This window comes from Meriones unguiculatus, chromosome 7, assembly GCF_030254825.1.
Source record: "Meriones unguiculatus strain TT.TT164.6M chromosome 7, Bangor_MerUng_6.1, whole genome shotgun sequence".
NCBI classification, from domain to species: domain Eukaryota; kingdom Metazoa; phylum Chordata; class Mammalia; order Rodentia; family Muridae; genus Meriones; species Meriones unguiculatus.
In genome coordinates this window covers 62,035,298-62,057,716 of record NC_083355.1, presented here as the reverse complement: position 1 = coordinate 62,057,716, position 22,419 = coordinate 62,035,298, and the positions used below count along the sequence as shown (strand labels likewise).

General features: G+C 38.4%; 1 protein-coding gene across 3 annotated transcripts in view; it reads left to right on the top strand.

The window, feature by feature from the left end:
* Slc25a21 (solute carrier family 25 member 21) overlaps positions 1 to 22,419 on the top strand; it is a 530,746-nt gene that overhangs the window by 136,401 nt on the left and 371,926 nt on the right. The window contains exon 1 of one of the 3 annotated variants that reach the window (XM_060387523.1): positions 10,009 to 12,634. The exons of the other annotated variants lie outside the window; for them this stretch is intronic. The gene's annotated coding sequence lies outside the window, so the exon portion shown is untranslated. Of the gene's footprint in view, positions 1 to 10,008; positions 12,635 to 22,419 lie in introns of those variants that run through there. 3 annotated transcript variants of the gene reach the window in all.

Below are 22,419 nucleotides of genomic sequence, written 5' to 3'. Positions count from 1 at the left end.
GTAAAACTGTTGTACAGATAGAATCATTTTATTTTAGGCAGAGAGAGCAAGCAGCTAAAAATAGGACCATAGCTAATTTAGCCAGCATTCCTACTGCCAAAAATGCATGTCTGAAATCAGGTGGGTGTTTCTTTATGAGCCACTCAGCCAAATATAAAATTTATAGCCCAGTCTTGTACAGATTCTTGCAAAGACTGAGAGCATCAGTTTATTACACGGCTACTATTAAGGATGCTTAAATTTCCCCAGCTTTGCACTCCTCACCCCAGGGGTCTAGCCTTAGCTAGTTATGATTGGGTCTGGCCCAAATGCTTCTACTAAGCAGGGGCATTAAGTGTTCAGTAGTACAGTGAGGCCTGTTCTGTTTAGCTGAACGTCCTTCCTCTCAGGGAGCTCACCCCACTCCTCCTGTGTCCAACACCAGCAACCCCCATTTGCTTGTTACCACTCTTCACCTGTGCCCCGGCTCACCAAATCAAGGGAAATAATGCTTAAAGCAAACAAAATAAATAGCAGATGGCTGAATGTACTCTGGGATGAATAAATTATGAGTGTGAAGGAGAAAAGTGAGCCAGTGGATGCGCACGGGTGTGTTTGTCGATGACACACAGGATGCACAGCACACTGACCTCAACATGTACCAGGCCCACCACCATTAATCACTCTGCATAATGGAAGCCAGAAATTTAAAGGGCCCAGGGGATCTGCAGCCCCTTGAAATGGGAGAGGGAGCTGAGAAAGTGCACAAGATGCAAAAAGAAAATAGAAAATGCAAAAGTGGCTTCAGACAAGACAGCAATGGCTTCCTCATACCTTAGAAATTAAAATGATGTTGGACAGATTTTATTTTGTAGAATCGGGTGGGCAGATTATAGTTATCAGAAGAACATTACCCTGTAGAGTAGATTCGTTCTTCTAATAAATACTGAATTATCCCTCTAGGATATCAGCATGCCATTTGTGGGATTTTTTCCTAAGTTGTTTAATTGGATACAAGTGCTCAGTGTCTTAGAAATTAAGTGGTTTATCAAATCTATAACCAAAAAAAAAATACATCAAGTTTCTTTTCTACATTTGGTATTAAAAATAATTGTAAGTAATTTGTAAAATCTGAAAAATTAGTGTTCGTTCAGGTCTCATCCACTCCTGGCATCTTTGCACTTGACGGTCACTCTTACATCTGTATTTCTGGACTAAAGGGTTTAGGGTTTCTTTATATCTATCAACATACTCTGAATAGTTCTGGAAGACATTACTATAATGAATTTACTGTAGCCCCACTGACTACTTTTCATTTTGGATGTGTTCAATGTGTTGTATGACAGGCTGAGAACGGCTCGTGGCCATGACTGAACATTTATTCTTTTTCCTTTCTTATTTTCATTTACTTAGAAAATACGCTACAAAGATTATAACTTCTAGGTTAAAAGAACTCAAACATTCAAGAGACGAGTAGAGTTTTAAAAGTTTTATATATATATTTAGAATGTACCAATCTTCATAAATGGAAAAAATCTGTCACAGCTTGATAGTGATTGAATTTAGAAGATGTTATGCTAAGTGAAATAAGACAGTGACAAAAAGACAGATGCTGTATAACTCTACTTATCTGAGGTTTCTAAAACAGTAAAATTTATAGAAAAAAAGATAGAATGGTGGGTACCTGGGGCTGAAGAAGGAATTAGATGGTTGATGACTCATGGTAGAATTTCAGTTTTGTAAGTTGAAAAAATTCTAGAGATACATCATACAACAATGTGAATGTACTTAATTCTAATCAACTGTATACCTAAAAATACTTAAAATATTATTTAAAATACTTTTAAGTAATAAAATTTTAAGAAGAAAGGCTTTTGATCCTTTTCCCTTCTTTTCTGTTTGCTATTGATTAGAATGCTCTATGATTACACAGTGGGACCTATTTCAGTCTTCCAAAAACACAATACATATGTTGTATTTTAATAATGTGATTAGTAAAATATTCACAAAATAACACAACAATCCCATACCTCTATCACAATTTTAATTTTACAGGAATAGTAAATCACAGCTATAATTTTGTCAATATTGATTTCTCTCATCTTTTTTTTCTGGAATATTCTAAAACTATGGATAGGTTTACTTACAGCCTAAGCACTTATTTCAGGAGCTCAGAATATCTTGTCACATAAAAAATATATCCAACTTAAATGTTGTATTTTCCACAGTGCTTTAACGTCTTCAAACACAAAACACCAGTAGTTACATGGGAAAGACAGTGGGGACACCTGGCAATAACAGGAACAGGGATGTGGAGTGGACAGCAGCAAACCCTTGTGATCAGATCTGATAGGGGCACATCTTTGTTTCTTATAGATAAAATAAGAGGTAGATTATCTTTTAAAGTGTGGTATTTATTTATTTATTTATTTATTTATTTATTTATTTATTATAATTTATCCAATTTGTATCCGGGCTCTGGCCCCCTCCCTTGTCTCCTCCCAATCCCTCCCTCCTTCCCTCATTTCCTCCCCTAGTCCACTGATAGGGGAGGTCCTCTTTCCCTTCTATCTGACCCTAGCCTATCATGTGTCATCAAGGCTGGCTTCATCATCTTCCTCTGTGGCCTGGCAAGATTGCACTCCCAAGGGGGAGGTGATCAAAGAGCCAACCACTGAGTTCATGTCAGAGACAGCCCCTGTTCCCCTTACTAGGATGCCCACTTGGAAACTGAGGAGCCTATGGGCTTCCTCTGAGCAGGGAGTCTAGGTCCTCTTCATGCAAGGTCCTTGGTTGGACATGAGAATAATATTAAACAAAATAATTTGAACTAAAAAGTTACCTGGTTCTTTTAAGACACAAAAGAGTCACTTTTAAAAATGGAATGAAAGGAAAACAAAAAAATATTGAAAAATATGCTTTGAAATGGTTCCCCGCAAGACTGCTGAGTGGCTGGAATGCACACCTCCCTGCTCTCAAGTGAACGCTTTCCCAGGGTCGCCTGTGTACGCTGCCTAGCTGATTTCATCTCATCTTCTGTCTCTTTATGCATGCTGTGCCATCCCTCCATAACCATATGCAGGATGGCTTGATCTCTGAAAAACTTGGCTCCCTGATAGGGAATTGAGGAGGACAGGGAAGATGCTTCAAGTGTTTCAAGCTTTGGAAATGTCTGTCTCCTGCTCAGCTTCCGGCTACCAGTGTGAGACTAATCAAACGGCAATGGCGCTGCTATAGGAACACTCACTGTGAGTGCCCGCTGGTGACAGAGGTCTTTATCATGGCCGTCACCAGGGGTGTACATCTTCTCCCATTCCACAGAGGCTGTCCTTTCTGAAGTTGAACATAAGGACGGGACATATTGCCCAAACAAAACAAAAACAAATTAATTATTTATGTTGCTTTCTTAGACTATTAGATCTATACCAGAATTGTGTCAAGAAAGGGGATGGGAGAAATAATAGACTAAAGGGTCTTAATTGACTAGCCCAGGAAAAAAAAAAAAGTGTAGTTATATGGGACAAAGTATAAAACATGCAAAATCAGAAAACATTTGGTCACTGTGTGGACTTAATGGAGTTACAGCAACTAATTATTCAAAAGATGAGCTAAAGAGAAAGAGAGTCTGGAAAAGAATTATCTCAGAGCACGGGGAGGAATTTCAGGGCTGAAAGCAGTCTTTTCAGCGTTGGGAATGCGGCCGCCCTAATCATACTAGCGGAAATGGTCACCGAGGGTGGACTAGAGACTGACCTTGTACTTCAATTCAACAGTTAGGGGTGCTGTTTGAAACTGCCCAGTTTTCCTTACGTTTGTGTTAATGATATTTACCTTATTCCGTAAAAACCGCACACAGGCTTTTAGTCTTTTGAAAGGAAAACACTGAAAGAGCATTCTCCTCTTTCCTCCTTGGACTGCACACGTATAAGGACCTAAATAGGTTTCACATACTCTTATTATTTTTAAGGATCTTAGCTATTTGTCTCAACTGTTTGAAAGGAAAAAATTAAACCTTCCTTTTAAATATTGTTATTGAGTTTCTTCTTAATCCTTAAGTAAATTGTATACATCTATGTAGTTTCACAGCTCAAATATAAATAACAAGCCCAGATATGATGTATTCTATTTAGAAAGTATTGATACCAAAGAAAGATGTACCATTTTGGAGATACTAAGATGTAGCTGCTGTTTGTTACTCTGAAGTGCTAGAGAGCACTAGCTGGACTCGTTGTCAAGAACTAGTGAGAAATCGGTCTTATTTAGACCCAGGGGAACTGCAGACCTGGGCCCCACTGGAAAGGGAAAGAAGCCCTGCTCTGTGTCCAGGAACGACCACTGTAAGAACACCTGAGACTTTCCCCTTGGCTTTAAATCTCCTATGCAACTCTTCGCAGAATATTCACCTTATGATGTAACATTTTCTGTCTCTCATTGGGAACTGAGTTAAGTGTACACAAAGGAATGAAAATTCACTTACTATATGACGATTAAGAAAATACTCTATACTGTAACATTTTGCTAGTGTTTGAAAATCAGTTAGTATTACTGCTTGTATTTACATATTTACTTTGGTGCTGGGAACATGCTAGGTACATGCTCTTTCACTGAGCTGTTCCCTACCCTATGCATATACATGCAAGCAGTCATTCGGTGGTTACAGGTTCATTTAAACGGTCAGACAAGGAGACCGAGAAATGTAGCTTTTAATGTGCTACATTGAAAAATATAGAGAGATTTTTAACACGTAACTTATTGGAGTTCCACGTGTGAAAGAACCTGTGTGTGCTTTTGTAACTGTGTGTGTGTGTGTGTGTGTGCGTGTGTGTGCATATGTCTGTATGAGTATAGGCGTATGAAAGTGTGAGTTTAAGAGTATGAGTGTTTTGATAGTCTGTAGGGCAAAGGCTTTCAGAGGCCCTCTGTGGTAGGTTCCTAGGTTGTTTCCTGTTTTCTTCTTCTTCTGATGTCCATCCTCTTTGCCTTTCCGGATGGGGATTGGACATTTTAGTTAGGGTCCTCTCTCTTGCTTAGTTTCTTTAGATGCACAGGTTTTAGTGGGTTTGTCCTATGTTGTATGTCTATATGAGTGAGTATATACCATGTGTGTCTTTTTGCTTCTGGGACAACTCACTCAGGATGATCCTTTCCAGATCCCACCATTTACCTGCAAATTGAGTGCTCTCAGTCACGAACAACTCCACATTTGGCTAAGGCCGAGGATCTGGCTTGCTTCCATGTATGTGGACCTATCTGCATTGCCCACGTGGCATGCTGGGGTTGGCTACCCAGAGGCTATTTAAGCTGTGGGCTGGCTTTCCCCAGGGTCAGAAGATTGTTCAAGGTTCCTGAATAAACTGCATTGAAAAAATAATAATAATAATATTTTAAATAAAAATAATAATATATAAAAATTAAAAAAAAGAGTATGAGTATGAGTGTGTGTATGTGTGAGAGAGAGTGTATGTGTTTGAATTGCTAGAGATTGAATCTACAGCTTGCATATACCAGGCAAATTTTTGTTTTAACATTTAGCAACATCCTTATCCCCTGCATCATTCTTTAACATTTACTTTTATTGTTTTAGTGCTGTGTGTGTGTTTGGATGTGAGTGTGTGAATGAGTACAGGTACTTGTGGAGAACAGAGACCCCCATGGAGCTGGAGTTATAGGTGGTTGTGAGCCAGCTTGTGTGTGTGCTGAGAGATGAACTGGGTTCCACGGCAAGGGTAGCATGTGCTGAGCCATCTTTCTAGTCTCCTCGGAAGGGTGATCTATTTCATTCTGAATATTGAAAACCATAAAAATCTCTTCCATAAGGATACCGTTTCACTCTGCTTCCTTATTAATAGCTGTTTTTCTTCTTAACCATCCCTGGATGCCAAGGCTTTACTGAAAAGCATTTGTTCTACTAGAGTAGACTTCTCTAGTGGCATCAGAGGTAGCTGTTCTTTGGTTGCTCTTCATGAAAAGGTTTCTGTATAAAAATTATCTTTACAGTTATTTGGAAATTAGGATATATCATTTCAGTAAAATCTGAAAAACTTACTATTTTAAAGTTAAAATATTAAAATATTTTATCAACACAGATACTAGAAGTTATTACTATAATGTAATTATGTATTTTGTAATTATGTCTTGGAAGATTTAATCAATTGGTATTTGAAAACATTTATAGGTAAAGTTTTTAGAAGATTACGTTTCTTGAATTCTTTATACAGTGGAATTTTTGATGCTACAGTAAATTAAAAAGTTGGATGATTTTCATGTGATATCTTATTTCACCAATACAGAACAACCTTGAACCACACTAGAGCAATAATTACTTAACCTAAATCAGAGACCAACCCAGGCCAAACAGCTGTTTTCATTTTGTTAGGAGATCCATTTGATTTACTCTTTTAGTCAGCTTTCATTACTGCAGAAGACAGAACTCCACTTGAGTTTTTAACCCTGAATTCTCTGCCTTGTTTGCTGCCTGCTGTAAAATTGCATGGTTGAGCTGCCACAGCCGCTGCGCACACTCTGAAGCTACTGTAAGTCGGCAGGAGGCCCCACCAGAGCTCAGGAGAAGGGGCGTCCCACAAGGAGATAAAATCTGGGTCCTCCTCACCGCCCTATAAAAGCAAAAGGACAAACAAACAAAGCAAAACAAAAATCCATGACCATGGCAGTCTACAGATAGCTATTTGTGACCTGGTTTGAGTCCTTTTAGAAGCAAAAAGAGCTGTCTAATAAAAGTCAATTAATCACTGTGTCATTGTTCAGCCATCTTGAAAACAGGGCAAATGGATGTCAGAGACTTAAGTAAGAGACTCAGTTTAAATATCAGTTACTGGTAGCTACTGACATATTTATTAGGTATCCAGTAATGACCTTGAAAAAATATGTCTTACAAGATACAGTGTATCCTCATTTAAACTGTGACTCCATGTACAACAGTAGAAATGAAGATGTGCTAAAATTCGGTGGTTTACCATGTGGTGCTTGTAATCCCGTAAGCCTGGCTTCCCTGCTTCCTTCTCTTGGACTTGTGATATTATAGGAAGATAGCTTAAAACTCTTTCTAAGAGTGCTGTCATTTGGGCGAGAATTTCTTGAATTTGATGAGACTGATTAAGTCCGTTTTTCTTTTTCCTCAAAGAAATTGTATGTACTCTTTAAATAAAGACAACAAGAAACTAAGTTCTCTGTGGTAACATAGAATGATGTGACATGAGCCTGACCAAGGCAACTCTTGCCATCTGCCACACAGGACCATATTCCTACCTGTAGTCTGTAAAGTTATATTGCCTTGTGGATTGGTAGCTCAATCATTTGTTCAGGGAGATTCTGTGATGTTCAAACAGTGATGAAATCACCTAATGGTGAAGTTCTTAGGGCATGTCCTGGGTGTTAAGGAATGTACTACTGTGTTAGAAAGTCTTAACGCACTCTGATATATTTTTGTTGGCCATGTCTTTTCCAGATTTTTGAAGATTCCCACTGAAGGGTTTCATGGTCAAATAAATTTTGTAAACCAGATTTTTGGGTCTCACAATACATTATAATACACTATGATAATATATTGTAACTCTTAGGGATTTAGAGAATAAAAATCTACTTAATATAGTTTAATATATTGTTTCTAAAAGCTTTTGAATATAAGATACTGTACTCCTTTATTTGGCAACATACTATTTCATACAACAATAACTCATACAACTTTTGCTAGTGCTTTGTGTTGGGCATAGGCTATTTACATGATCTTATTTTATATTTTTTCCAAGTGCAAAAAAAAAATGATGAAACAGGGATAAGATTGTGGCTACTTTTCAAAAAAGTTCTGGGTAGAATTCTTAGTAGGACAGAAAAATTACATAATAAATCTGAAGATCTAAAATTGTTGGGGGCAAGGAAATTCTTCTGGAACCTCGCTTGTAAAATAACAAAATATTTTAGAGGTCTTGGGGCTGCTAAGAGATGTACTTACGAAATTAGCAATGTGGCTAGGGCTCTCCATAAATGCCTTTTTAAAGAATAATTGTTTTTTCCAAACCTAAGTATATTGATGCCACTACCTTTTTACCAGCTCAGATTATGTTTGAAGAACAGTCTTACAGGAAATAATAGAGAACAATTATATGTACAAAACCAAAACAAATATTTGCTCTACTGCAGCAGAATGTGCAACTGTAGCTTAAAACTGACACTTCAAGTTGTATGCAGCAATCCACAAGAGAGAAAGCTGGCTGAAGGTCATTTCTTTACTTATGAAGTCTTGTCTTTGAAAAGAAAGCAAGTATCTTCTGGGTGCTGCCACGTATCTAAAACACTGGACGAATGGGTGATGTGTGGATTAGCTCCTGACACCAGGACTGAGTTGTAATCAGCTGTACACCCTGTCCAAGATTTTATCCCTTTGCTTCAAGGGCTCAAAGTTGTCACCTCATCCTATATACACCAATTTGAGTTTATGCACTGGTCTCATTAAGTATTTCCTTTTTTCTATTCTGTCTTATTTTTTTTAAGATATGTAAACAATAAATGTTAAAATTGCAGCAAGCAAATCAAAGAAGCCTACGGCTAAAACAACTATGTCTGCAGTTCACCCTTTTCACAGTCAATTTAATAAAATATGATTGACGTTTGATAATAACTTTGTCCTTCAAAAGTGAAGAGGAAATCTGAAGAGAAAAGGAGTAATTTTAAGGAATGTGAACTGTAGTCCTTCTCTAGCACGGCTGTGTATTATATATGCCTTTTCATATTTTCATTATAAACTAAGTTTTTTATTTGGTGTCAAAACAAACATTTCAGCTTCACAGGTGGTGATACGAAACTGATTTGTAACTATGATGATCATTTTTACTAGCTGCAGTGTATAAGCTTTGCCTCCAGCAGGGACCTCAGACCAGCATAACCATCAAGGGCCACAGGCATGTACTGCTCTATAGTTTCAAAAGCACTTTCACGCATGTTGTCTTATTCTCGAAAGAGCTGCAGGCATCAGATGTAGCTGGAACTCTTCTATTTTAGACACAAGTGATGGGAAGATAAGCTGGGTTGCTCATTCTGGTGTCGTTCATGACTGACGAAGGCAAGACTCGAATTTCTCCATCTCTTCATCCCACCCAATATGATGAAGTTCCAATTCTATCTGATTGTGAGTTTTCATTGAACAATTTCTTTGGGTGTCATTCATTTTTTAAAATGATACTTGTCCTTTCTGTAAGCCTTTAGAGTGTGAATGACACAGAATGTATGACTATTAATTTTGAGTAAGGTGAAAATATTCAATGTAGTATTTTCAGTTATTCTCAATTAATAGTTACTTGTAATTTTAAAAACTCAAATGCTGTGCTCGTTTATGAAACAGTAAAACACTTTTCCCAATTTCTTTTTTATTAAATTTTTATTTTTTCAATATTAATTGCAGTTTATTTACTTTGTATCCCAGCTGTAGCTCCCTTCCTTTTCCCCTCCCAATCCTACCCTCCCTCCCTCATCTCCTCCCTGCCCCTCTTTTAGTTCACTGATAGGGGAGGTCCTCCTCCCCTTCCATCTGCCCCTAGCTTATCAGGTCTCATCAGGACTGGCTGCATTGTCCTCCTCTGTGGCCTAGCAAGACTGCTCCTCCCTTGGGGTTGGGGAGGTCAAAGAGCCAGCTACTGAGTTCATGTCAGAGACAGTCCTTATTCCCCTTACTAGGGTACCCACGTGGATACTGAGCAGGGGTTCTAGGTTATATCCATATATGGTCCTTGGTTGGGGAATCAGTCTCAGAAAAGACCCCTGTGCCCAAATATATTTGGTCCTTGTGGAGCTCCTATCCTTTCCACATCTTACTAACTCCCCCTTCTTTCATATGATTCCCTGTACTCTGCCCAAGGTTTGGTTATGAGTCTCAGCATCTGCTTTGATACACTGCTAGGTAGAGTCTTTCAGAGGCCCTCTGTTGAGACACATAGACACACACACACACACACACACACACACACACTCATGAATCAATTGTTGATTTTCCAAGTGGCAAAGGATTAAAAGTAGAATATTAAATTTTAAAATCTGTGGCTTACATGGTTGAATGACTTTGAGTTTTTTTGATTAGCGTAAGTACAAATGGGCCAGAACACAACTGTTATATGTTCACAGTATATACTATAAAATAATATAGCTGATGGCTTAATTAAAAATTAACAGTTTTGTCCATTGACTTTCTTTAATGTTCAGTAATGATTTGTCTTCATCTCAAAGGGTAAGCAGATTGAAATCCCATTTTGTTCCTCATCTAGAGGATCACTCCACGTTAGAGAAACAACATCCCAAATTTGAACTTATTAGTTCATACTGCAGACTGCTGTGTCAAGAGGCCAGACTCACCACATTAGAGGAATGTGGTCTTTTAAGTGATGTAAGTTATCAGTATACTGCCTCAGCTGACCCCTTTGGGATCCAGTGACAGTTCTAGGAGATTGTTTGTAAGGATTTGGATGCAGTTTTTATTTTGAACATAAGAAGTGTGTGGTATATGTAGCATGGCTTACAAAATAAACGATTGTTCAAATTAAAGGTGCAGGAGAGTATATGATGCCCCACAGAGGTCACCTTTCCATTCACAAAGCTAGGCACTACATTGAAATGATGGATTAGTTCAGTTAGGCAAAATTTTGCTTACTCATTTTGCCCAAATTAGCACATTTTCTGTCCCCAGTGACCTGGATAATTACTTCATTTCACTGCTGTCCTCTGTTTATGGAGGCCTGGCCTTAGCCAGCAATTAACATGACCTGATTGCAATTTGTCAGTCCAAATCAATTTAGTGAATCAATGTATAGAACTCCTAGCATATGTTAAACAGTCTACAGCCTTTTAATATCCACAGGTTAGCAAATCATTGTTTTGTGTCTCCTAGGAATTTGCAGACTAAACTTAGAGGAAGAGACAAATGCATCCTACCGCTTCAGTCCAGTAGTTGTGCTAAATTATTATTGGGGGACAACTATTCTGTTGGAAAGCACACAAGACAACAGTGTTCAAAGTCAAGGCAGCTTGACTTGGAATAAGTGTCAGCAGAAGTAAAGAGGGCTCAAAAGGTGCTTCTACAGTTCAACATTTATTGTTCACATTTGAGACTGTAAGTGTGGGGTAGGTTAGACTTTGAAGCTCTTTGCTATACAGACAAAAATAGTTTAAGAAGAAAATTAAGTTACTGGTGAATTATAGATGGGGAAAGGAGAATCCGTTGGTTTTAAATTTCTTAGCTATTGCTAAGGTAAGCTGGCTTTCTTTCTAACAGAGGAAGTCACTATGAACTCTTGACCAAAGGTGCAAGGAAATTGGATCTTTTAAACACATTTTTTTAAAGGTTCCTCTTGAACTTTAGCAATGGAGCACCAATTTAAAACAAACAGACTGTGCTTACAGCAGCAAATGGGTGCCCACTAGTGCCCTAAGGCCTTTGCTTTCATTAAAGAATGTTCAGTCTGAGATTTCTAGCAACACAGAGAAGCTCCCATATAATGCCTGCTAGGGAAACATTGGATTTTGGAAAACTTGAAATAGGACGGTAGGACACCCTTCCAGAAAACCAATTTCAACAAAAGTTGTTGATAAAGTCACTTCAGCTTTTACTAGAGGAGCAAAGTTATCCTGGAGGTGTTTTTAGTCTATAAACAGGAGCAAAGTTTGAAGTTTGGTGGCTCAATGGATAAGACAAATAGACCATCTACGAAATTATCTTACATCAGCGACCATGCCTGCAGCAAGAGTTCCTTTGGATTATCTTCTAACCTATTTCAGTTTAGTAATTGTAGGCTAGTATTTTAAAGCTAAAACGAAATGTTGACTAGTGATTCCCAGAGTTTTCCTTGAGTGTGTTGTGCACAAATGTTTGATCCAGGTTTTCACTCATTCATTGCATTATAAATAAAGTTTCAGAAGGTTTGAGCATAGTCAAAGATGTTTTCCTTAGACTACAGATCTGAGTAAGGCAAGCTTCTCAGATTCCAGACCTTGTTAGTTCATGATTAGAGTAATATCATAGGAGGATTAATCAGAAATGTTTGCATAGGCAGAAGATCTGAAAAAAAAAAAACCTGAAAGCAAATATATTACACAAAATGAAAAGAAAAGAAAAACAAAACAACCAACAACTGTAGTCTAGGATTAAAATAATTAGGTCTTATACTGATATGATGTTGGTAGAAGTGAAAGTTTAAGAAAGCACATGAATGGCAGCCTACAACTGTCTGTAACTCCAAGATCTGACACACACACACACACACACACACACACACACACACACACAACACATATATATATGCATGCAGGCAAAACACCAATGAACATAAATTAAAGGTAAATAAATTTCTAAGAAAGAAAAAGAAAGAAAGAAAGAAAAAGAAAGAAAGAAAGAAAGAAAAAGAAAGAAAGAAAGAAAAAGAAAGAAAGAAAGCACATGAGGAAAACATGAAGGAAGATTAACCAAGGCTGGAAATAATTAAACATAAGAACAGTAAGCTTCTGGGATGAAGTGGAATGCCAACCATGTAAATAGACAAGAGGAGAAGTTAAAGATCATTTGATGGGAAGAGTGAGAGAATGGAGAGTGACTTAAAGACCAACTGGAACAAACCTCCATAAGAAGATGAGTTTTTGATCTTAGCCCTTCTGATAGGTATGAGATGGAATCTCAGAGTTGTTTTGATTTGCATTTTCCTGATGACTAATGACTTTGAACATTTAAGTGTTTCTCAGCCATTTGATACTCTTATGTTGAGAATCCTCTGTTTAGCTCCATATCCTATTTTTGTTGGTTTGTTTGCTGGTGCTTAATTTCTTGAGTTCTTTATATTTTCTGTATATTAGCCCTCTGTTGGATTTAGGGTTGGTGAAGATCTCTTCCCTGTCTGTAGGCTGTTATTTTGTTGCATTGAGAAGACCTAGGGCCCTTGCTCAAATGTAGCCAATAGGCAGCTTAGTCTCCATGTGGGTTCCCTAGTATGGAGATCAGGGGCTGTCTCTTCCATGAACTCTGTTGCCTGCTCTTTGATCACTTCCCCCTGGCTGGATGGTCTTACCAGGCCACAGAGGAAGAGGATGCAAGCAGTTCTAACAATATTTGATAGGCTAGGCTCCGTTGGTAGGGGAGGTAGTCTCCCCATTTCTGAGGACTAGGGGAGGAGGATATCAGGAAGAGGGAGGAACCAGGAGAAGATGAGGAAGGGGACTACAAGCAGGATGTAAATTGAATCAATTAAAAATAAATTATAAATAAATAAGAAGTTGATGAGACAGACACTGCAGAAGCTGACACTAGCAGAAGAGTTTGCTAAATATATGTGAGTGGAAGTGAAACAGAACTGACCACTAGAAACCAAGTGATCTGGGATGTGGAGCTTCCTTCCCTGGTTTTGGCAGAAACTGGTTCAACCTGACATGTTGTTTTGGATTTCTCATAATGGAAACATGAGAATTTGTTTCCCAATGTGATCAATGAGGTTACAAAATGTATGGTGCTACTTTGAGGAGACTTTGATGAAGAGTCAAGTTTTCCTTTGTCTACAACCCCTCTATTTCAAAAAGAAAAGAAAAAGAAAGAAAAATGCATGGAATGATTCTTATTACAAAGCAAGCTCTATATTATTCTCATATTTATTAACTATTCATTTAAATTTGATCTGCAGTATACAAAATATACCAGAGATATCCCAAAGTTATTTCTCTTTGCCAAGGATTGCTAGAGAACTTTTACTGTTTTGAAAAAAACTCATAGTAGATGTCTAAGCTTCAGAGGTCATTCTGCAACAGTGCACTCACGAGCGCATGCGTGCACATGCGCGCATGCTTTGGGGGGCACACTGCATACACGGGAAGGTCAGAAATCAACCTTCGGTGTCATCCTGAAGTGACATCTACCTTGTTTCTTGAGACAAGATCACTTGCTAGGAGCTAAGGCTCTGTAAGTAGGCAAAGCTGGCTGGCTGACCATCAGGCCCCAAGGATCTAAATATGTCTTTGTCTCCTCAATATTGGGATTACAAGTTCACACTGTCATGCCTGGCTTTTTGTGGAGATTTTAAAGGTTAGACTCATGTCTTCATGCTTGCTTAGCAGGCACTTTACTGACTGAACTATCTCTCTAGTTCGCAACTTAATCTGATCTCCAGGAAGACAGCAGTGTGGGTTCCTGTATTTCTAATAGAATCTTCACGGTGTGTACCAATCCCTTGGGAATGTCCTCTTGGGAAGAGACTCTCCGTTCTGTACACTTTCCTAGTCCTACATGTATGGGCATTCCTTTCTCCATATCAATGCACAGCAGTTATTGGGGAAAGTAGACATATCGGCTGTCATATGCTCTTTTCCTAGAGCCTATTTCAGTACCAAACTCTCCTCCCTCCTTTGCTTCTGGTCCAGCCAATTTGCAAGTTTTACCAGCCTAACCCAAGCAGGGATTTAAAGTTTTTAGAAAGCTCAGCCTGTTGATTTACAGAGCTGAAGTCTGCACAGAGGAATCATTTGTAATGGGATTCTTTGCTCCCTGGAGAGACATTACATAGCAAAGCCTGTAAATTACTGAAAAAACAGAGGAGGGGAAAGGGGAGGAAAAGAGAGCATGCTCCCTAACACTAAGATATCTATCAGTCAGAGCATCATCTTATTTTTTTATCTTTTTATTTCATTATTATTATTATTGTTATTATTATCATTATTATTATTAATTACAATTTATTCACTTTGTATCCCAGCTATAGCCCCCTCCCTTGTCTCCTCTCAGTCCCACTGTCCCTCCCTCTTATCCCCTACCCCCCTTCCCTAGTCCACTGATTGGGGAGGACCTCCTCCCCTTCTATTTGACCCTAGCCTATCAGGTCTCATTAGGACTGTCTGGATCCTCTTTCTCTGTGGCCTGGTAAGGCCACTTCACCAGGGGAAGGTGAACAAGGAGTAGGCAACCGAGTTTATGGAGTTTATGCCAGAGACCACCCTTGCTCCCCTTACTGGAGAATCCCCATGGAGACTGAGCTGCCTTTCTGCTACATCTGAGCAAGGGGTTTAGGTCCTCTCCATGAATGGTCCTTGATTGATTCCCCAGTCTCTGCAGGACCCCTGGGCAGATGCTTAATCCTCATTCAGAAGAGCAAACAAGATAGACATCAAAAGTGGGAGAAGACAGGGAATGGGACAGGAGCATACCATAGAGGGCCTCTGAAAGACTTTACCCAGCAAGCTATTGAAGCAGATGTTGAGACTCATAGCCAAACTTTGGGCTGAGTGCAGGGAATCTTATGGAAGAAGAGGGAGACAGAAAGACCTGGAGGGGGCAGGAGCCCCACAAGGAGACCAACAGAGCCAATTTTTTTTCTTTATCTTTTATTATAAAAGTAAGTGGTCACCTTGAGAAAAAAGAAGTATGGCTATTTTAAAGGGTTAAGTCACATTTGTTGTCCCATTTGTTTAGTACAAGATATATATATATATATATATATATATATATATATATATATATAATCTGATTGGTTTACCAGTTGTCTGTTAGAATTTTTGTCATCTCCCCCACCTCCAGGACCTTTCTTAGCCATTAGTTTTACATCTATATGGCACTGTTTCAGAACCTGATTTGCAGCCAGGAGTCATCCTATCAACCTTTTGACCTTCTGTATTATTCCTGAATCAAACTACAATGCTGGCTTGATTAGGGTAATGTATAAGGCATACTAATACAAAGTTCTGAGTGAAAATGCCCTAAATGCATTGCCAGTGCAGGGGGACTGGCCGACAGAGAGTAGATGACCTCAGGAAACGTCTGGCTTAACAAATGTATATCTTTAAATTGGAAATCTAATTATTTGCCTCAGATTTGCACTGCTGGGAACTCAGTGCAAGACCATGTTAAATAAACTTATTATTTCCGTTTTTCATTTAACCTGTGGGTTGTAGTATGACCAATCTGTTTTATATCCTCAATCAACAGATGATTGTATTTGGTAATAATTTATCAAGAATAAAAATCTGTTTTTGAAACTAATCACCTCATGTTAGGTCTGCCCTTTTTCAAAACCACCATCTGATATTCATTTTGTCTGCAAGACAAACATACTGATGAAAATGCGTATACCACAGGATACAGCCAGTGGAATGAAGCATTTCCACTCTTTGTATATATTTAGAACATTTTCTGTTTTCCAACAGATGGACCAAATTTTAGTATTAAAGAAAAAAATCAATTTTACATAGTACAAACAAATTGAACAAGAACATTGTGTATCTCTGATCACTTTGTAACAGCATGTCCATTGGAATTTGGGGTCAAATCAGGTCGTATCTAAACTCTATAACTTAAAAAAGTGATTTTTCCCTATTGACTAGGTTTTTTCCCAAATAAAAATATACTAAGCTTCATTCATTAATATATTACAAATCCTTTTGGAGTTTTTTGATTTAGTGACTTTTGTTTATGTACTAGTATCTTGAAAAGTTTTGTTTGCTTTTCTATAAATCTATAAAACTTTACTGTAGGAGTCCACTGTAATGAGCAGATTGCAATCATTTTTTTCTTGCATTATTTTAATCAGAAGACTCTATTCACTCTGCCTATAAGCTGGCTAGAATCACTTTTATGCAGCCCATATTTGACACTTGCTTCTTTGGAAAATTACCCAACATTCCCTCACGTACGTTATTTTTTAGAGTAAGTTTTTGTTGTTGTATTTATTTTTTGTAGAGGTGCTAGAACAGGATAGAACATTTACTTGACACGTGAAAAATCCTGGATTTACTTCCGGACCCTCCCCGACGAAGCTTAACTTCCAAATGTGTGTGAAGTCACAGTGCATGTTTACATGCACTTTTCCTATATATTCAGCTTCATTTAAAATTATACTTACTTCATCTTTTGTGTTTTAGACTGTTCTTGAAGATGTTTAGTAATGAGGAAAGTTAGAACTGTGAATTTCTATAGTCTTTCCTCCTCTTATGGCATCCATTAACATATAAATCGAGTATTCTATTCCCAGTCTTCCAAACATGTCAGCATTTAAGGACAAAAGGTAAAAGCAAAACCAAACCACCACCAACAGAATGACCACAGTCATTCACAGACTGCTCTTACCTACCTATTGGACCTCAGTGTCTCCTACTTCCTGGGTCGCACTCTTTCCTTACTTCCCTTCTGAGGTGTCAGTACCTCTAAAGTGTTCTGGAATGTGTCAACAGTTCTGGTCTAGGCTCACTAATCTCTTTTTTATTATTTTTTATTTTTTAAATTAATTAATTTCTTTATTAATTATAGTTTCTTCACTTTGTATTCCAGCTGTAGCCCCTTCCCTTACTCCTTCCTAATCCCACCCTCCCTCCCTCATTTCCTCTCTGCCCTTCTCTAAGTCCACTGATAGGGGAGGTCCTCCTCCCCTTCCATCTGACCCTAGTCTATCAGGTCTCATCAGGACTGGCTGCATTGTCTTTCTCTGTAGCCTGGTAAGGCTGCTTCCCCCTCAGGGGGAGGTGATCAAAGAGCCAGCCACTGAGTTCATGTCAGAGACTAATTTCTTCTTAACCTAGAACTATTTTCCCCATTACTTGCCTTGGTGCATTCGCTTACACTCAGACCTTAATGCTGTTTTCTATGGTGTTTTTCTAACTCTTCAAGCATGACTCAGAGATCCCTTATAACAATTTCTTTATTATATGTATTGTACATATTACATCTAGAGCATTAGAAAGACAGATGAGAAGTTAATAATTTAATTTTTAAAAAGCTATATGACCCAGAAGCATACAGAAAGCTCCAAGGTAAGAAACAATGGGTGCATTTTAGCAGCTGAGATGAGACCACTTGAATAAAGCATAGAGATCCAGAAAACAACAGCACAAGGTTATGGTGGAGAGACAGATGGGGATAGCTTAGGCAGTGAAAGCTGATAAGTAGCATAATCATAGGGTTCTGTTTCAATAAGAACTGAAGGAACTTGCTTTCAAATAGTAGCTTCTCGAGGAATTCTAGTAATGGTCTTTCTTAACTGATTCTTTGAACCCTGATTGGGAAAGTCGTATTATCGTTGCTGTTACAAAATTAATGCCATTGGCTGGAGAGGCTGTTAGTGTGAAGATTCTACACATTATAAGGGACCAGAAAAAAATTTGCAGATTTTCTCTAAGTGTAAGAGAAAGGTGGGATCTTAAGATACAGAGAGACGAAACCTACATAAAAAAAAGTTAAAGGAGTTAAGTATAGAAAATTGCAAAATGAAAAAGTCAGGATATCAGACAATGGTAATGATAATGGAGATTATAAGGCAGAAGATAGCCAGAAGGAGGGAATCTGAAGGCTCCCTCCCTCAACAGTGAAGGTAACAGACAACTGAATATCACATATATTTATGGGGTACAATGTGATATTCTGAGGTATTTATACATTGTGAAATTAATAATATACTTAAGCTAACAGATCTGCCACTTCATAGCCACAGTTTGTGGAATGAGCAAGTGACTAGACAGAAGTGTCAGTAAGCAAGAGAGAGATACTAGTGAGGGAAAGACCAGTAGTTCCTTTTTGGAGATAGTGAGTTTAAGACAGTTGTTCCTCAGTGGAGATTCTTTATATTTGCTCCTAAATAAATGGGTCTGAAAATATATAGTCATGCATGTATTTGTAGGAAATGCCTCATTTTTTCTTTAAAAATCAGGATTATTTCACATTTATAATATGGATTTATTTGATTACCTTTTTCTTTTTTATTATTATCATTTATTAAATTTATTCCACTTATATCCTGCTGTGCCCCCCTTCCTTGTCTCCTTCCAATCCTACCCTCCCTCCCTCTTCTCCCCCCTGTGCTCCTCCCCTAGTCCACTGATAGGGAGGTCCTCCAACCCTTCTATTTGACCCTAGCCTATCAGGTCTCATCAGGACTGGCTGCATTGTCTTCCTCTGTGGCCTGGCAAGGTTGCTCCCTCCTCAGGGGGAGATGATCAAAGAGCCAGCCACTGAGTTCATGCCAGAGAAAGTCCCTGATCACCCTTACTAGGGTACCCACTTAGAGACTGAGTCTATGGGCTACATCTGAGCCTAGGTTTTAGGTCCCTTCCATGCATTGTCCTTGGTTGGGGTATCATTCTCTTCAAGGCCCCCAGGGCTCAGTTTTGTTTTTTTTTTCTCCCTCTGCTAGTCTCCTTTTGGAGCTCCTGCCCCTCCAGGTCTTACTATTTTCCCCTTCTTTCATAAAAATCCATGCCCTCTGCCCAAAGTTTGGCTATGGGTCTCAGCCTCTGCTTCGATACCTCTATCAGTAGAGTCTTTCAGAGGCCCTCTGTGGTAGGCTCCTGTCCTATTCCCTGTCTTCTCCCTCTTCCTATGTCTATTCCATTCGCCTTTCTGAATGAGGATTGCTCATCTTACCCAGGATCCTCCTTCTTGCCTAGCTTCTTTATGTGTTCAGATTTTAATATGTTTATCCTATAATATATGTCTAATATCTTCTTATAAGTGAGTATATACCATGTGTGTCTTTCTGTTTCTGGATTACCTCACTCAAAATGATCTTTTCTATTTCCCACCATTTGCGTGCAAATTTCATGATTTCCTTGTTTTTAATTATTTGATTACCTCTTAAAGTTGCTATGTTTGTACAGTTCTACTCTTTACAATCAATTAATTAATTAGCTTCACATTCTGCTTTCGGTTTCCCCTTCCTGATCTCCTCCCCATTCTCCACCCTGCCCACCTCCTCTCTCTCATTTTTAAAATTTCTTTTTATTGTTTTTGATCACATGTTGCTATATATGCCTGCAGGCCCCTCAGAAGCCATAAGTTGTCAGATCCTCCAAAAGAACAGCAAGCGCTCTTAACCACTGGATCATCTCTCCAGCCTTTCCCCTCTTAATTTACTCGGCAGTTTCAGTATCAGGCCATTAGTAGGTATGTCAGCAGCATTTCAAACATATTTATGTAGAATAGACTCCAACAATTAAAATTGCCGCGTCACAGGTTAAGGACATTATGGATAGAAACTGCCAACTTGAGAGAGTTTATGTAAGTAACTCCAATCACAGTGTCAGTTTCCCTAGCACTGAGCTCCATGTTTTTGTTTTTGTTTTTTTTTAATTTTTGTTTTGTTTATTTGTTTTGACAGTCTCACTCTGTAACTCTGGCTGTCTTGGAACTCACTATGTAGACCAGGCTGGTCTTGAACTTGTGGAGATCCAACCTGCCTGTACCTCCTAATTGCTGGGATTAAAGGCACGAGCTACTAAACTCCATCTACTTCTCAAAGATTCTGTATGAAAGGGAGAACATCATCTCAGTGTTATTCTACTTCTCTTTCCTTAATGCATAACTTGAATACCTTCTTTTATTACCCATTCTACTTTTTTGTTGTTTTGAGTTAAAATTAGATATAAGATTACTCTGGAAATAAAGCTGCAAAAAGCAAAACATCAGATACTTAAGACAAAGAAAATAAGAAATAAAAAGAAAGGAAGGAAATAAAATAAATTAAGGCCTAATTACTGCAAATTTGTTTATTATTGTACAACATGAGAATCTGTGTCTTTGGTAGATAGAGGGGGAAAGTATTTTGCAAAATTGAAAGTTTTGCTTTTGTATTGAAATTATACCTTATGTTACAAAATGTTAGAGGGAGTTTTGGGTAGGTGCTTGAGAGCTTAATGTCTGTATTTGCATGTGTGTATGTGTGCATATACATGTGTATATATGGATGGTGTGTGTACATGTGGCTGTGGGTGCACATGCATGTTTGTATGTGCATCTGGAGACCTGAAGTTTAACATTGCTGTCTTCCTCGACTACTCTCCATTTTACTTTTTGAGGCAAAGTCTCCCCCTGAACCCAAGGTTTCAGTGCTGCCTGGATCTTATGTGGGTTCTGGGGATCATAACTCTAGTCATCACAAATATGATGGAAGTGCTTTACTCCTTGATCCATATCCTCAGCCTTGAATATGTATATTTATTACCTACATACTTTTTGGAAAACTCAAAACTAAAGAAACTTTGCAGCTGGGCTTGGTGCCCACCTGTAACTCCAGCACTCAGGGGAGGCAGTTAGGTGGAGCTCTAGGTCTACAACATGAGTCCAGGACAGCTAAGGCTACACAGAGAAACCTTGTCTCAAAACAAACAAACAAAACCCCAAAAAGCAACAAAACAAAACTCCAGAAACTCATGTTGTCCTAAAGAAAGCTTGAGAAAATATTTCCCCCTAGGAGCATGTTGTATATTTCAAAACAAAAACAAAAACAAACAAACAAAAACAAAAAACAGCTCTATTTTGCAGACTGCGTCAAAATTAATAACACACCCGGTGAGAAGTTAACCACCCCCTGTGAATCCTGTTCTATTGATAAAGGAAATGTAGGGAAAGGACATTGGGAACTAGGCAAAAGCAATTTTCTAAAATATCATTGACTTGATTTTTATCTGTAGAGCCAACACAGATACACAGGCAGTTAAAAGTACTTCTGCCGCTTATATTTCAGTGGCATAAATCCTGGTATTTCATTTCACACCCATGAAAAATGGTATTCAGTGGCAATCAGTCTTTAAAGTATATTTGTTGAAACTGTGGTTTCCAAGTATTAATCAAATGGTTAAAATTTTGAGAACACACACACACTTGAATTGAAAAGCTATTTAACTTTTCCCACTGCTGTTCACCCCCCCCCCCCCATCATCTTCCACCCTACACAACAGAAGTCTGATATTGTGCTCTCAGGGTTCCAAGTTCACAGTGGCTCAACCAAGTCGCCATGTCCCCTAAGCACAGTGGCAAACTCTGGAGGCTATTTATGAGCCAATGAGTTTCATCATTCTGACAGTGGGGATGATAAGTTAAACACAGAACAGCTTTATAGATTCTTTGTTATGTTTTACACGGAATATCCTAAGTGGTTGGTCTATTATGAAAATTGAGTACTTTTAACCAAACCACTGCTTCTAATGTTAGGAAATCTTGCTGTCACACACATGCATACACCACTCTAAAAACAATATATTCATTAAATGATAGAATTGTGAAATAATTAGAGTTGGATTAAAATTTATCAACACTCTGGAAAGTGCTAAATTTCTTTCTGATGACAGCTTGAAATTGATGTTAATGTTTCTCTGGTAATTGACAGCTGTTACAGCGTTCTATGTAAATAGTTTATACTATTGGCAGGCTGTTTTTAGATGTATAGTTTAGCTTATAATTGCATAATCAGGTTAGTGTTCTAGGAACAGAAGTTCCCATGAATAATAATAATTACTTATTATTGTTGTTGTTGTAGGGTTAATGAATGTGAAATGCCCCACCCCACCCATGCTCATGTATTTGAGGACATACTCCCCAGATGGTGGCACTGTTTGAGAAAGTTCAGGAACTCTAAGTAGGTGGAGCCTTGAGGTAGGAATTTTTCTACTGGGAGTGGCTTTGAGGTTTTATTGCCTGCCTTGCTCTAC